The sequence below is a fragment of the Lathamus discolor genome, chromosome 4, assembly GCF_037157495.1.
Source record: "Lathamus discolor isolate bLatDis1 chromosome 4, bLatDis1.hap1, whole genome shotgun sequence".
Lineage (NCBI taxonomy): Eukaryota > Metazoa > Chordata > Aves > Psittaciformes > Psittacidae > Lathamus > Lathamus discolor.
In genome coordinates this window covers 48324880-48337406 of record NC_088887.1, presented here as the reverse complement: position 1 = coordinate 48337406, position 12527 = coordinate 48324880, and positions in this window count along the sequence as shown.

Here is a 12527-nt window from a genome sequence, read left to right as displayed (position 1 = left end):
AGTTTAGGGTTACGGTTAGGGTTAGGGTTAGGGTTAGGGTTCATAGAGACACAAGGCCTACAGGTCCGGAAACACTGTGGCTGCAAAACACATGCCAAGACAAGTCTGGCATTGCTCCTACATTGCTCCTTACATACCTTGCTCATGTGCAATGCACATGGTGCTGGAGACGTGAGCCTCCGTTCCAGATACCATTCAAGGCAGGCTTTTGGTTCAGAGAGCCAAAATGCCTCACAGTTCCAGAGACATTAAGGCTGCCAAAGGCATGCAAAGATGAGTACGAAACTGCATCAACCCTGCTCCTTACATACCTTCCGCATAGGAAGACACGTGGTGCTGCACACTACAGCCTAACTAGAACTGTGGCCTAGAGCTTAGCTTTCCGCTTAGGGTTAGTGTTCAGTGAGTTACAAAGCCTGAAGTTCCAGCAATACTTGCTCTGGAAAAGTCATTCCAGGGGGAGCAGAGGACGTCATTAACATTGGCCGCTTCAAAACTTTCTCATCTGGAATAGCGACTGTGCTTGAGCATAGAGCCTCAATATGACGCTGACATAAAGATGAGGGTTACATATAGACTTCAGAGAGGCACAAAGCCCACAGCTTCAGAGACATTGTGGCTGCCAAAGGCATGCCAAGGCCAGAATGCCACTGAATCAACCCTCCTCCTACTATGCCATACGCATAGGAATAGCCTTGGTGCTGGATACACAACCTAACTATTACGGTGTCACAGAGGTTGGGGTTCCGGCTAGGGTTCAGAGAGTTACAAAAGCTGAAGTTCCAGCAATACTTGGTGTGGAAAAGTCATTCCAGGGGGAACACAGGACATCATTAACATCGGTCGTTTCAAAATTTTCTCATCTGGAAAAGCCACTGTGCTAGAGCCCAGAACCTAAATATGACTTTGACATACAGATTAGGCTTAGAGTTAGGTATAGGCTTCAGAGAAGCACAGAGCCCACAGCTTCAGAGCCATTGTGGCTGCAAAAGGCACGCCGAGTACGGCACTACATCAACATTGCTCCCTGCACGACTTTCTCAGGTAGAACACTGTACTGGAGACCACAGCATTACAATTATGGTGCCATAGAATCCCAGAATCCCAGAATCCCAAGGGTTGGAAGGGACCTCAAAAGATCATCTAGTCCAACCCCCCCACAAGAGCAGGGTAACCTACAGTACATCACACAGGAACTTGTCCAGGCGGGCCTTGAATATCTCCAGTGTAGGAGACTCCACAACCCCCCTGGGCAACCTGTTCCAGTGCTCTGTCACTCTTACAGTAAAGAAGTTCTTCCTGATGTTAACGTGGAACTTCCTATGCTCCAGTTTACACCCATTGCCCCTTGTCCTATCACTGGATATCACTGAAAAAAGCCTAGCTCCATCATCCTGACACCTACCCTTTACATATTTGTAAACATTGATGAGGTCACCCCTCAGTCTCCTCTTCTCCAAGCTAAAGAGACCCAGCTCCCTCAGCCTCTCCTCATAAGGGAGATGTTCCACTCCCTTCATCATCTTTGTGGCTCTGCGCTGGACTCCTTCAAGCAATTCCCTGTCCTTCTTGAACAGAGGGGCCCAGAACTGGACGCAGTATTCCAGATGCGGCCTCACCAAGGCTGAGTCGAGGGGGAGGAGAACCTCTCTTGACCTACTAACCACTCCCTTTCTAATGCACCCCAAGATGCCATTTGCCTTCTTGGCCGCAAGAGCACACTGCTGGCTCATGGTCATCCTCCTATCCACCAGGACCCCCAGGTCCCTTTCCCCTTCGCTACTTTCCAGCAGGTCAACCCCCAACCTGTACTGCTACATGGGGTTGTTCTTCCCCAGATGCAAGACTCTACACTTGCCCTTGTTAAATTTCATCAAGTTTCTCCCCGCCCAAATCTCCAGCCTGTCCAGGTCTCGCTGAATGGCAGCACAGCCTTCTGGTGTGTCAGCCACTCCTCCCAGTTTTGTGTCATCAGCAGACTTGCTGATGGTGCACTCAGTTCCCTCATCCAGGTCATTGATGAAAATATTAAACAGCACCGGTCCCAGCACCGACCCCTGAGGAACTCCACTAGTCACAGACCTCCAGCTAGATTCTGCGCCATTGACCACAACTCTCTGCCTTCTTCCTTTCAACCAGTTCTCGATCCACCTCACTACTTGATCGTCAAGCCCACACTTCTTTAGCTTATCTATGAGGATGCTGTGGGAGACAGTATCAAATGCCTTACTGAAATCGAGAAAAACTACATCTACCGCTCTACCATCATCCCTCCACCTAGTCACTTCCTCATAGAAGGCTATAAGGTTGGTCATACATGACTTCCCCCTCATAAAACCATGTTGGCTGTTCTTAATGACCCCCTCATCCTTGATATGCCTAGTGATGGAGTCAAGAATAAGTTGTTCCATCACCTTTCCAGGGATGGAGGTAAGGCTGACCGCTCTATAATTACCCGGGTCCTCCTTCTTGCCCTTCTTATAGATTGGTGTGTCCTTTGCCATCCGCCAATCCTCAGGCACCTCGCCCGTTTCCCACGACTTACCAAAGATGATGGAAAGTGGCCTAGCAATGACCTCCGCCAACTCCCTCAGCACCCGTGGGTGCATTCCATCCGGACCCATCGATTTACAGATGTCCAGATTGCATAGCTGATCCCTAACCCAATCCTCATCTACCAAAGCAAACTCCTCCTTTGTCCTGACTCCTTCTGGGGCTATAGAAATCCGGAGCCCTCGGGGAGAGTCTGCAGGAGTAAAGACAGAGGCAAAGAAGGCATTCAGCACCTCTGCCTTCTTTATATCCTCTGTCTCCAGGGCACCCACTTCGTTCAGCAGTGGGCCTATATTGCCTCTTGTGTTAGTTTTATTTGCTATGTATTTGAAGAAGCCCTTTCTATTGTCTTTAACCCGACTAGCAACACTGAGTTCCAAGGAGGCCTTAGCTGTCCTAATTGCCTCCCTACATCCTCTAACAACTGTCCTATATTCCTCCCAAGCGGCAGAAGTTAGGATTCTGCTTAGGCTGGGGCTTCAAAGAGCCACAAAGCCTACACGTCCCGAAACACTGGTTCTGTAAAAGGCATGAAAACAATAGTGCGCCACTGCAGCAACACTGCTCCTTACATAGCTTGCCCATGAGGAACAGCCACGGTGGTGGCGAAGTGAGCTTCACTATTACGCTGTCCTCAAGTGTAGGCTTAGTGTTAGGCTTAGGGTTCAGAGAGCTGCAAAGCCAACAGCTTCAGAGGCATTGAGGCTGCAAAATGCATACCAAGAAGAATATCCCACTGCAACAACACTGCTCTTTACACGTCTTTCTCATCTGGAATACACATGATGCTGAAGCCTCAGTATTGTGTTATAGTCAAGTTTAGGGTTACGGTTAGGGTTAGGGTTAGGGTTAGGGTTCATAGAGACACAAGGCCTACAGGTCCGGAAACACTGTGGCTGCAAAACACATGCCAAGACAAGTCTGGCATTGCTCCTACATTGCTCCTTACATACCTTGCTCATGTGCAATGCACATGGTGCTGGAGACGTGAGCCTCCGTTCCAGATACCATTCAAGGCAGGCTTTTGGTTCAGAGAGCCAAAATGCCTCACAGTTCCAGAGACATTAAGGCTGCCAAAGGCATGCAAAGATGAGTACGAAACTGCATCAACCCTGCTCCTTACATACCTTCCGCATAGGAAGACACGTGGTGCTGCACACTACAGCCTAACTAGAACTGTGGCCTAGAGCTTAGCTTTCCGCTTAGGGTTAGTGTTCAGTGAGTTACAAAGCCTGAAGTTCCAGCAATACTTGCTCTGGAAAAGTCATTCCAGGGGGAGCAGAGGACGTCATTAACATTGGCCGCTTCAAAACTTTCTCATCTGGAATAGCGACTGTGCTTGAGCATAGAGCCTCAATATGACGCTGACATAAAGATGAGGGTTACATATAGACTTCAGAGAGGCACAAAGCCCACAGCTTCAGAGACATTGTGGCTGCCAAAGGCATGCCAAGGCCAGAATGCCACTGAATCAACCCTCCTCCTACTATGCCATACGCATAGGAATAGCCTTGGTGCTGGATACACAACCTAACTATTACGGTGTCACAGAGGTTGGGGTTCCGGCTAGGGTTCAGAGAGTTACAAAAGCTGAAGTTCCAGCAATACTTGGTGTGGAAAAGTCATTCCAGGGGGAACACAGGACATCATTAACATCGGTCGTTTCAAAATTTTCTCATCTGGAAAAGCCACTGTGCTAGAGCCCAGAACCTAAATATGACTTTGACATACAGATTAGGCTTAGAGTTAGGTATAGGCTTCAGAGAAGCACAGAGCCCACAGCTTCAGAGCCATTGTGGCTGCAAAAGGCACGCCGAGTACGGCACTACATCAACATTGCTCCCTGCACGACTTTCTCAGGTAGAACACTGTACTGGAGACCACAGCATTACAATTATGGTGCCATAGAATCCCAGAATCCCAGAATCCCAAGGGTTGGAAGGGACCTCAAAAGATCATCTAGTCCAACCCCCCCACAAGAGCAGGGTAACCTACAGTACATCACACAGGAACTTGTCCAGGCGGGCCTTGAATATCTCCAGTGTAGGAGACTCCACAACCCTCCTGGGCAACCTGTTCCAGTGCTCTGTCACTCTTACAGTAAAGAAGTTCTTCCTGATGTTAACGTGGAACTTCCTATGCTCCAGTTTACACCCATTGCCCCTTGTCCTATCACTGGATATCACTGAAAAAAGCCTAGCTCCATCATCCTGACACCTACCCTTTACATATTTGTAAACATTGATGAGGTCACCCCTCAGTCTCCTCTTCTCCAAGCTAAAGAGACCCAGCTCCCTCAGCCTCTCCTCATAAGGGAGATGTTCCACTCCCTTCATCATCTTTGTGGCTCTGCGCTGGACTCCTTCAAGCAATTCCCTGTCCTTCTTGAACAGAGGGGCCCAGAACTGGACGCAGTATTCCAGATGCGGCCTCACCAAGGCTGAGTAGAGGGGGAGGAGAACCTCTCTTGACCTACTAACCACTCCCTTTCTAATGCACCCCAAGATGCCATTTGCCTTCTTGGCCGCAAGAGCACACTGCTGGCTCATGGTCATCCTCCTATCCACCAGGACCCCCAGGTCCCTTTCCCCTTCGCTACTTTCCAGCAGGTCAACCCCCAACCTGTACTGGTACATGGGGTTGTTCTTCCCCAGATGCAAGACTCTACACTTGCCCTTGTTAAATTTCATCAAGTTTCTCCCCGCCCAACTCTCCAGCCTGTCCAGGTCTCGCTGAATGGCAGCACAGCCTTCTGGTGTGTCAGCCACTCCTCCCAGTTTTGTGTCATCAGCAAACTTGCTGATGGTGCACTCAGTTCCCTCATCCAGGTCATTGATGAAAATATTAAACAGCACCGGTCCCAGCACCGACCCCTGAGGAAATCCACTAGTCACAGACCTCCAGCTAGATTCTGCGCCATTGACCACAACTCTCTGCCTTCTTCCTATCAACCAGTTCTCGATCCACCTCACTACTTGATCCTCAAGCCCACACTTCTTTAGCTTATCTATGAGGATGCTGTGGGAGACAGTATCAAATGCCTTACTGAAATCGAGAAAAACTACATCTACCGCTCTACCATCATCCCTCCACCTAGTCACTTCCTCATAGAAGGCTATAAGGTTGGTCATACATGACTTCCCCCTCATAAAACCATGTTGGCTGTTCTTAATGACCCCCTCATCCTTGATATGCCTAGTGATGGAGTCAAGAATAAGTTGTTCCATCACCTTTCCAGGGATGGAGGTAAGGCTGACCGCTCTATAATTACCCGGGTCCTCCTTCTTGCCCTTCTTATAGATTGGTGTGTCCTTTGCCATCCGCCAATCCTCAGGCACCTCGCCCGTTTCCCACGACTTACCAAAGATGATGGAAAGTGGCCTAGCAATGACCTCCGCCAACTCCCTCAGCACCCGTGGGTGCATTCCATCCGGACCCATCGATTTACAGATGTCCAGATTGCATAGCTGATCCCTAACCCAATCCTCATCTACCAAAGCAAACTCCTCCTTTGTCCTGACTCCTTCTGGGGCTATAGAAATCCGGAGCCCTCGGGGAGAGTCTGCAGGAGTAAAGACAGAGGCAAAGAAGGCATTCAGCACCTCTGCCTTCTTTATATCCTCTGTCTCCAGGGCACCCACTTCGTTCAGCAGTGGGCCTATATTGCCTCTTGTGTTAGTTTTATTTGCTATGTATTTGAAGAAGCCCTTTCTATTGTCTTTAACCCGACTAGCAACACTGAGTTCCAAGGAGGCCTTAGCTGTCCTAATTGCCTCCCTACATCCTCTAACAACTGTCCTATATTCCTCCCAAGCGGCAGAAGTTAGGATTCTGCTTAGGCTGGGGCTTCAAAGAGCCACAAAGCCTACACGTCCCGAAACACTGGTTCTGTAAAAGGCATGAAAACAATAGTGCGCCACTGCAGCAACACTGCTCCTTACATAGCTTGCCCATGAGGAACAGCCACGGTGGTGGCGAAGTGAGCTTCACTATTACGCTGTCCTCAAGTGTAGGCTTAGTGTTAGGCTTAGGGTTCAGAGAGCTGCAAAGCCAACAGCTTCAGAGGCATTGAGGCTGCAAAATGCATACCAAGAAGAATATCCCACTGCAACAACACTGCTCTTTACACGTCTTTCTCATCTGGAATACACATGATGCTGAAGCCTCAGTATTGTGTTATAGTCAAGTTTAGGGTTACGGTTAGGGTTAGGGTTAGGGTTAGGGTTCATAGAGACACAAGGCCTACAGGTCCGGAAACACTGTGGCTGCAAAACACATGCCAAGACAAGTCTGGCATTGCTCCTACATTGCTCCTTACATACCTTGCTCATGTGCAATGCACATGGTGCTGGAGACGTGAGCCTCCGTTCCAGATACCATTCAAGGCAGGCTTTTGGTTCAGAGAGCCAAAATGCCTCACAGTTCCAGAGACATTAAGGCTGCCAAAGGCATGCAAAGATGAGTACGAAACTGCATCAACCCTGCTCCTTACATACCTTCCGCATAGGAAGACACGTGGTGCTGCACACTACAGCCTAACTAGAACTGTGTCCTAGAGCTTAGCTTTCCGCTTAGGGTTAGTGTTCAGTGAGTTACAAAGCCTGAAGTTCCAGCAATACTTGCTCTGGAAAAGTCATTCCAGGGGGAGCAGAGGACGTCATTAACATTGGCCGCTTCAAAACTTTCTCATCTGGAATAGCGACTGTGCTTGAGCATAGAGCCTCAATATGACGCTGACATAAAGATGAGGGTTACATATAGACTTCAGAGAGGCACAAAGCCCACAGCTTCAGAGACATTGTGGCTGCCAAAGGCATGCCAAGGCCAGAATGCCACTGAATCAACCCTCCTCCTACTATGCCATACGCATAGGAATAGCCTTGGTGCTGGATACACAACCTAACTATTACGGTGTCACAGAGGTTGGGGTTCCGGCTAGGGTTCAGAGAGTTACAAAAGCTGAAGTTCCAGCAATACTTGGTGTGGAAAAGTCATTCCAGGGGGAACACAGGACATCATTAACATCGGTCGTTTCAAAATTTTCTCATCTGGAAAAGCCACTGTGCTAGAGCCCAGAACCTAAATATGACTTTGACATACAGATTAGGCTTAGAGTTAGGTAGAGGCTTCAGAGAAGCACAGAGCCCACAGTTTCAGAGCCATTGTGGCTGCAAAAGCCACGCCGAGTACGGCACTACATCAACATTGCTCCCTGCACGACTTTCTCAGGTAGAACACTGTACTGGAGACCACAGCATTACAATTATGGTGCCATAGAATCCCAGAATCCCAGAATCCCAAGGGTTGGAAGGGACCTCAAAAGATCATCTAGTCCAACCCCCCCACAAGAGCAGGGTAACCTACAGTACATCACACAGGAACTTGTCCAGGCGGGCCTTGAATATCTCCAGTGTAGGAGACTCCACAACCCCCCTGGGCAACCTGTTCCAGTGCTCTGTCACTCTTACAGTAAAGAAGTTCTTCCTGATGTTAACGTGGAACTTCCTATGCTCCAGTTTACACCCATTGCCCCTTGTCCTATCACTGGATATCACTGAAAAAAGCCTAGCTCCATCATCCTGACACCTACCCTTTACATATTTGCAAACATTGATGAGGTCACCCCTCAGTCTCCTCTTCTCCAAACTAAAGAGACCCAGCTCCCTCAGCCTCTCCTCATAAGGGAGATGTTCCACTCCCTTCATCATCTTTGTGGCTCTGCGCTGGACTCCTTCAAGCAATTCCCTGTCCTTCTTGAACAGAGGGGCCCAGAACTGGACGCAGTATTCCAGATGCGGCCTCACCAAGGCTGAGTAGAGGGGGAGGAGAACCTCTCTTGACCTACTAACCACTCCCTTTCTAATGCACCCCAAGATGCCATTTGCCTTCTTGGCCGCAAGAGCACACTGCTGGCTCATGGTCATCCTCCTATCCACCAGGACCCCCAGGTCCCTTTCCCCTTCGCTACTTTCCAGCAGGTCAACCCCCAACCTGTACTGCTACATGGGGTTGTTCTTCCCCAGATGCAAGACTCTACACTTGCCCTTGTTAAATTTCATCAAGTTTCTCCCCGCCCAACTCTCCAGCCTGTCCAGGTCTCGCTGAATGGCAGCACAGCCTTCTGGTGTGTCAGCCACTCCTCCCAGTTTTGTGTCATCAGCAAACTTGCTGATGGTGCACTCAGTTCCCTCATCCAGGTCATTGATGAAAATATTAAACAGCACCGGTCCCAGCACCGACCCCTGAGGAACTCCACTAGTCACAGACCTCCAGCTAGATTCTGCGCCATTGACCACAACTCTCTGCCTTCTTCCTTTCAACCAGTTCTCGATCCACCTCACTACTTGATCGTCAAGCCCACACTTCTTTAGCTTATCTATGAGGATGCTGTGGGAGACAGTACCAAATGCCTTACTGAAATCGAGAAAAACTACATCTACCGCTCTACCATCATCCCTCCACCTAGTCACTTCCTCATAGAAGGCTATAAGGTTGGTCATACATGACTTCCCCCTCATAAAACCATGTTGGCTGTTCTTAATGACCCCCTCATCCTTGATATGCCTAGTGATGGAGTCAAGAATAAGTTGTTCCATCACCTTTCCAGGGATGGAGGTAAGGCTGACCGCTCTATAATTACCCGGGTCCTCCTTCTTGCCCTTCTTATAGATTGGTGTGTCCTTTGCCATCCGCCAATCCTCAGGCACCTCGCCCGTTTCCCACGACTTACCAAAGATGATGGAAAGTGGCCTAGCAATGACCTCCGCCAACTCCCTCAGCACCCGTGGGTGCATTCCATCCGGACCCATCGATTTACAGATGTTCAGATTGCATAGCTGATCCCTAACCCAATCCTCATCTACCAGAGCAAACTCCTCCTTTGTCCTGACTCCTTCTGGGGCTATAGAAATCCGGAGCCCTCGGGGAGAGTCTGCAGGAGTAAAGACAGAGGCAAAGAAGGCATTCAGCACCTCTGCCTTCTTTATATCCTCTGTCTCCAGGGCACCCACTTCGTTCAGCAGTGGGCCTATATTGCCTCTTGTGTTAGTTTTATTTGCTATGTATTTGAAGAAGCCCTTTCTATTGTCTTTAACCCGACTAGCAACACTGAGTTCCAAGGAGGCCTTAGCTGTCCTAATTGCCTCCCTACATCCTCTAACAACTGTCCTATATTCCTCCCAAGCGGCAGAAGTTAGGATTCTGCTTAGGCTGGGGCTTCAAAGAGCCACAAAGCCTACACGTCCCGAAACACTGGTTCTGTAAAAGGCATGAAAACAATAGTGCGCCACTGCAGCAACACTGCTCCTTACATAGCTTGCCCATGAGGAACAGCCACGGTGGTGGCGAAGTGAGCTTCACTATTACGCTGTCCTCAAGTGTAGGCTTAGTGTTAGGCTTAGGGTTCAGAGAGCTGCAAAGCCAACAGCTTCAGAGGCATTGAGGCTGCAAAATGCATACCAAGAAGAATATCCCACTGCAACAACACTGCTCTTTACACGTCTTTCTCATCTGGAATACACATGATGCTGAAGCCTCAGTATTGTGTTATAGTCAAGTTTAGGGTTACGGTTAGGGTTAGGGTTAGGGTTAGGGTTCATAGAGACACAAGGCCTACAGGTCCGGAAACACTGTGGCTGCAAAACACATGCCAAGACAAGTCTGGCATTGCTCCTACATTGCTCCTTACATACCTTGCTCATGTGCAATGCACATGGTGCTGGAGACGTGAGCCTCCGTTCCAGATACCATTCAAGGCAGGCTTTTGGTTCAGAGAGCCAAAATGCCTCACAGTTCCAGAGACATTAAGGCTGCCAAAGGCATGCAAAGATGAGTACGAAACTGCATCAACCCTGCTCCTTACATACCTTCCGCATAGGAAGACACGTGGTGCTGCACACTACAGCCTAACTAGAACTGTGTCCTAGAGCTTAGCTTTCCGCTTAGGGTTAGTGTTCAGTGAGTTACAAAGCCTGAAGTTCCAGCAATACTTGCTCTGGAAAAGTCATTCCAGGGGGAGCAGAGGACGTCATTAACATTGGCCGCTTCAAAACTTTCTCATCTGGAATAGCGACTGTGCTTGAGCATAGAGCCTCAATATGACGCTGACATAAAGATGAGGGTTACATATAGACTTCAGAGAGGCACAAAGCCCACAGCTTCAGAGACATTGTGGCTGCCAAAGGCATGCCAAGGCCAGAATGCCACTGAATCAACCCTCCTCCTACTATGCCATACGCATAGGAATAGCCTTGGTGCTGGATACACAACCTAACTATTACGGTGTCACAGAGGTTGGGGTTCCGGCTAGGGTTCAGAGAGTTACAAAAGCTGAAGTTCCAGCAATACTTGGTGTGGAAAAGTCATTCCAGGGGGAACACAGGACATCATTAACATCGGTCGTTTCAAAATTTTCTCATCTGGAAAAGCCACTGTGCTAGAGCCCAGAACCTAAATATGACTTTGACATACAGATTAGGCTTAGAGTTAGGTAGAGGCTTCAGAGAAGCACAGAGCCCACAGTTTCAGAGCCATTGTGGCTGCAAAAGCCACGCCGAGTACGGCACTACATCAACATTGCTCCCTGCACGACTTTCTCAGGTAGAACACTGTACTGGAGACCACAGCATTACAATTATGGTGCCATAGAATCCCAGAATCCCAGAATCCCAAGGGTTGGAAGGGACCTCAAAAGATCATCTAGTCCAACCCCCCCACAAGAGCAGGGTAACCTACAGTACATCACACAGGAACTTGTCCAGGCGGGCCTTGAATATCTCCAGTGTAGGAGACTCCACAACCCCCCTGGGCAACCTGTTCCAGTGCTCTGTCACTCTTACAGTAAAGAAGTTCTTCCTGATGTTAACGTGGAACTTCCTATGCTCCAGTTTACACCCATTGCCCCTTGTCCTATCACTGGATATCACTGAAAAAAGCCTAGCTCCATCATCCTGACACCTACCCTTTACATATTTGCAAACATTGATGAGGTCACCCCTCAGTCTCCTCTTCTCCAAACTAAAGAGACCCAGCTCCCTCAGCCTCTCCTCATAAGGGAGATGTTCCACTCCCTTCATCATCTTTGTGGCTCTGCGCTGGACTCCTTCAAGCAATTCCCTGTCCTTCTTGAACAGAGGGGCCCAGAACTGGACGCAGTATTCCAGATGCGGCCTCACCAAGGCTGAGTAGAGGGGGAGGAGAACCTCTCTTGACCTACTAACCACTCCCTTTCTAATGCACCCCAAGATGCCATTTGCCTTCTTGGCCGCAAGAGCACACTGCTGGCTCATGGTCATCCTCCTATCCACCAGGACCCCCAGGTCCCTTTCCCCTTCGCTACTTTCCAGCAGGTCAACCCCCAACCTGTACTGCTACATGGGGTTGTTCTTCCCCAGATGCAAGACTCTACACTTGCCCTTGTTAAATTTCATCAAGTTTCTCCCCGCCCAACTCTCCAGCCTGTCCAGGTCTCGCTGAATGGCAGCACAGCCTTCTGGTGTGTCAGCCACTCCTCCCAGTTTTGTGTCATCAGCAAACTTGCTGATGGTGCACTCAGTTCCCTCATCCAGGTCATTGATGAAAATATTAAACAGCACCGGTCCCAGCACCGACCCCTGAGGAACTCCACTAGTCACAGACCTCCAGCTAGATTCTGCGCCATTGACCACAACTCTCTGCCTTCTTCCTTTCAACCAGTTCTCGATCCACCTCACTACTTGATCGTCAAGCCCACACTTCTTTAGCTTATCTATGAGGATGCTGTGGGAGACAGTACCAAATGCCTTACTGAAATCGAGAAAAACTACATCTACCGCTCTACCATCATCCCTCCACCTAGTCACTTCCTCATAGAAGGCTATAAGGTTGGTCATACATGACTTCCCCCTCATAAAACCATGTTGGCTGTTCTTAATGACCCCCTCATCCTTGATATGCCTAGTGATGGAGTCAAGAATAAGTTGTTCCATCACCTTTCC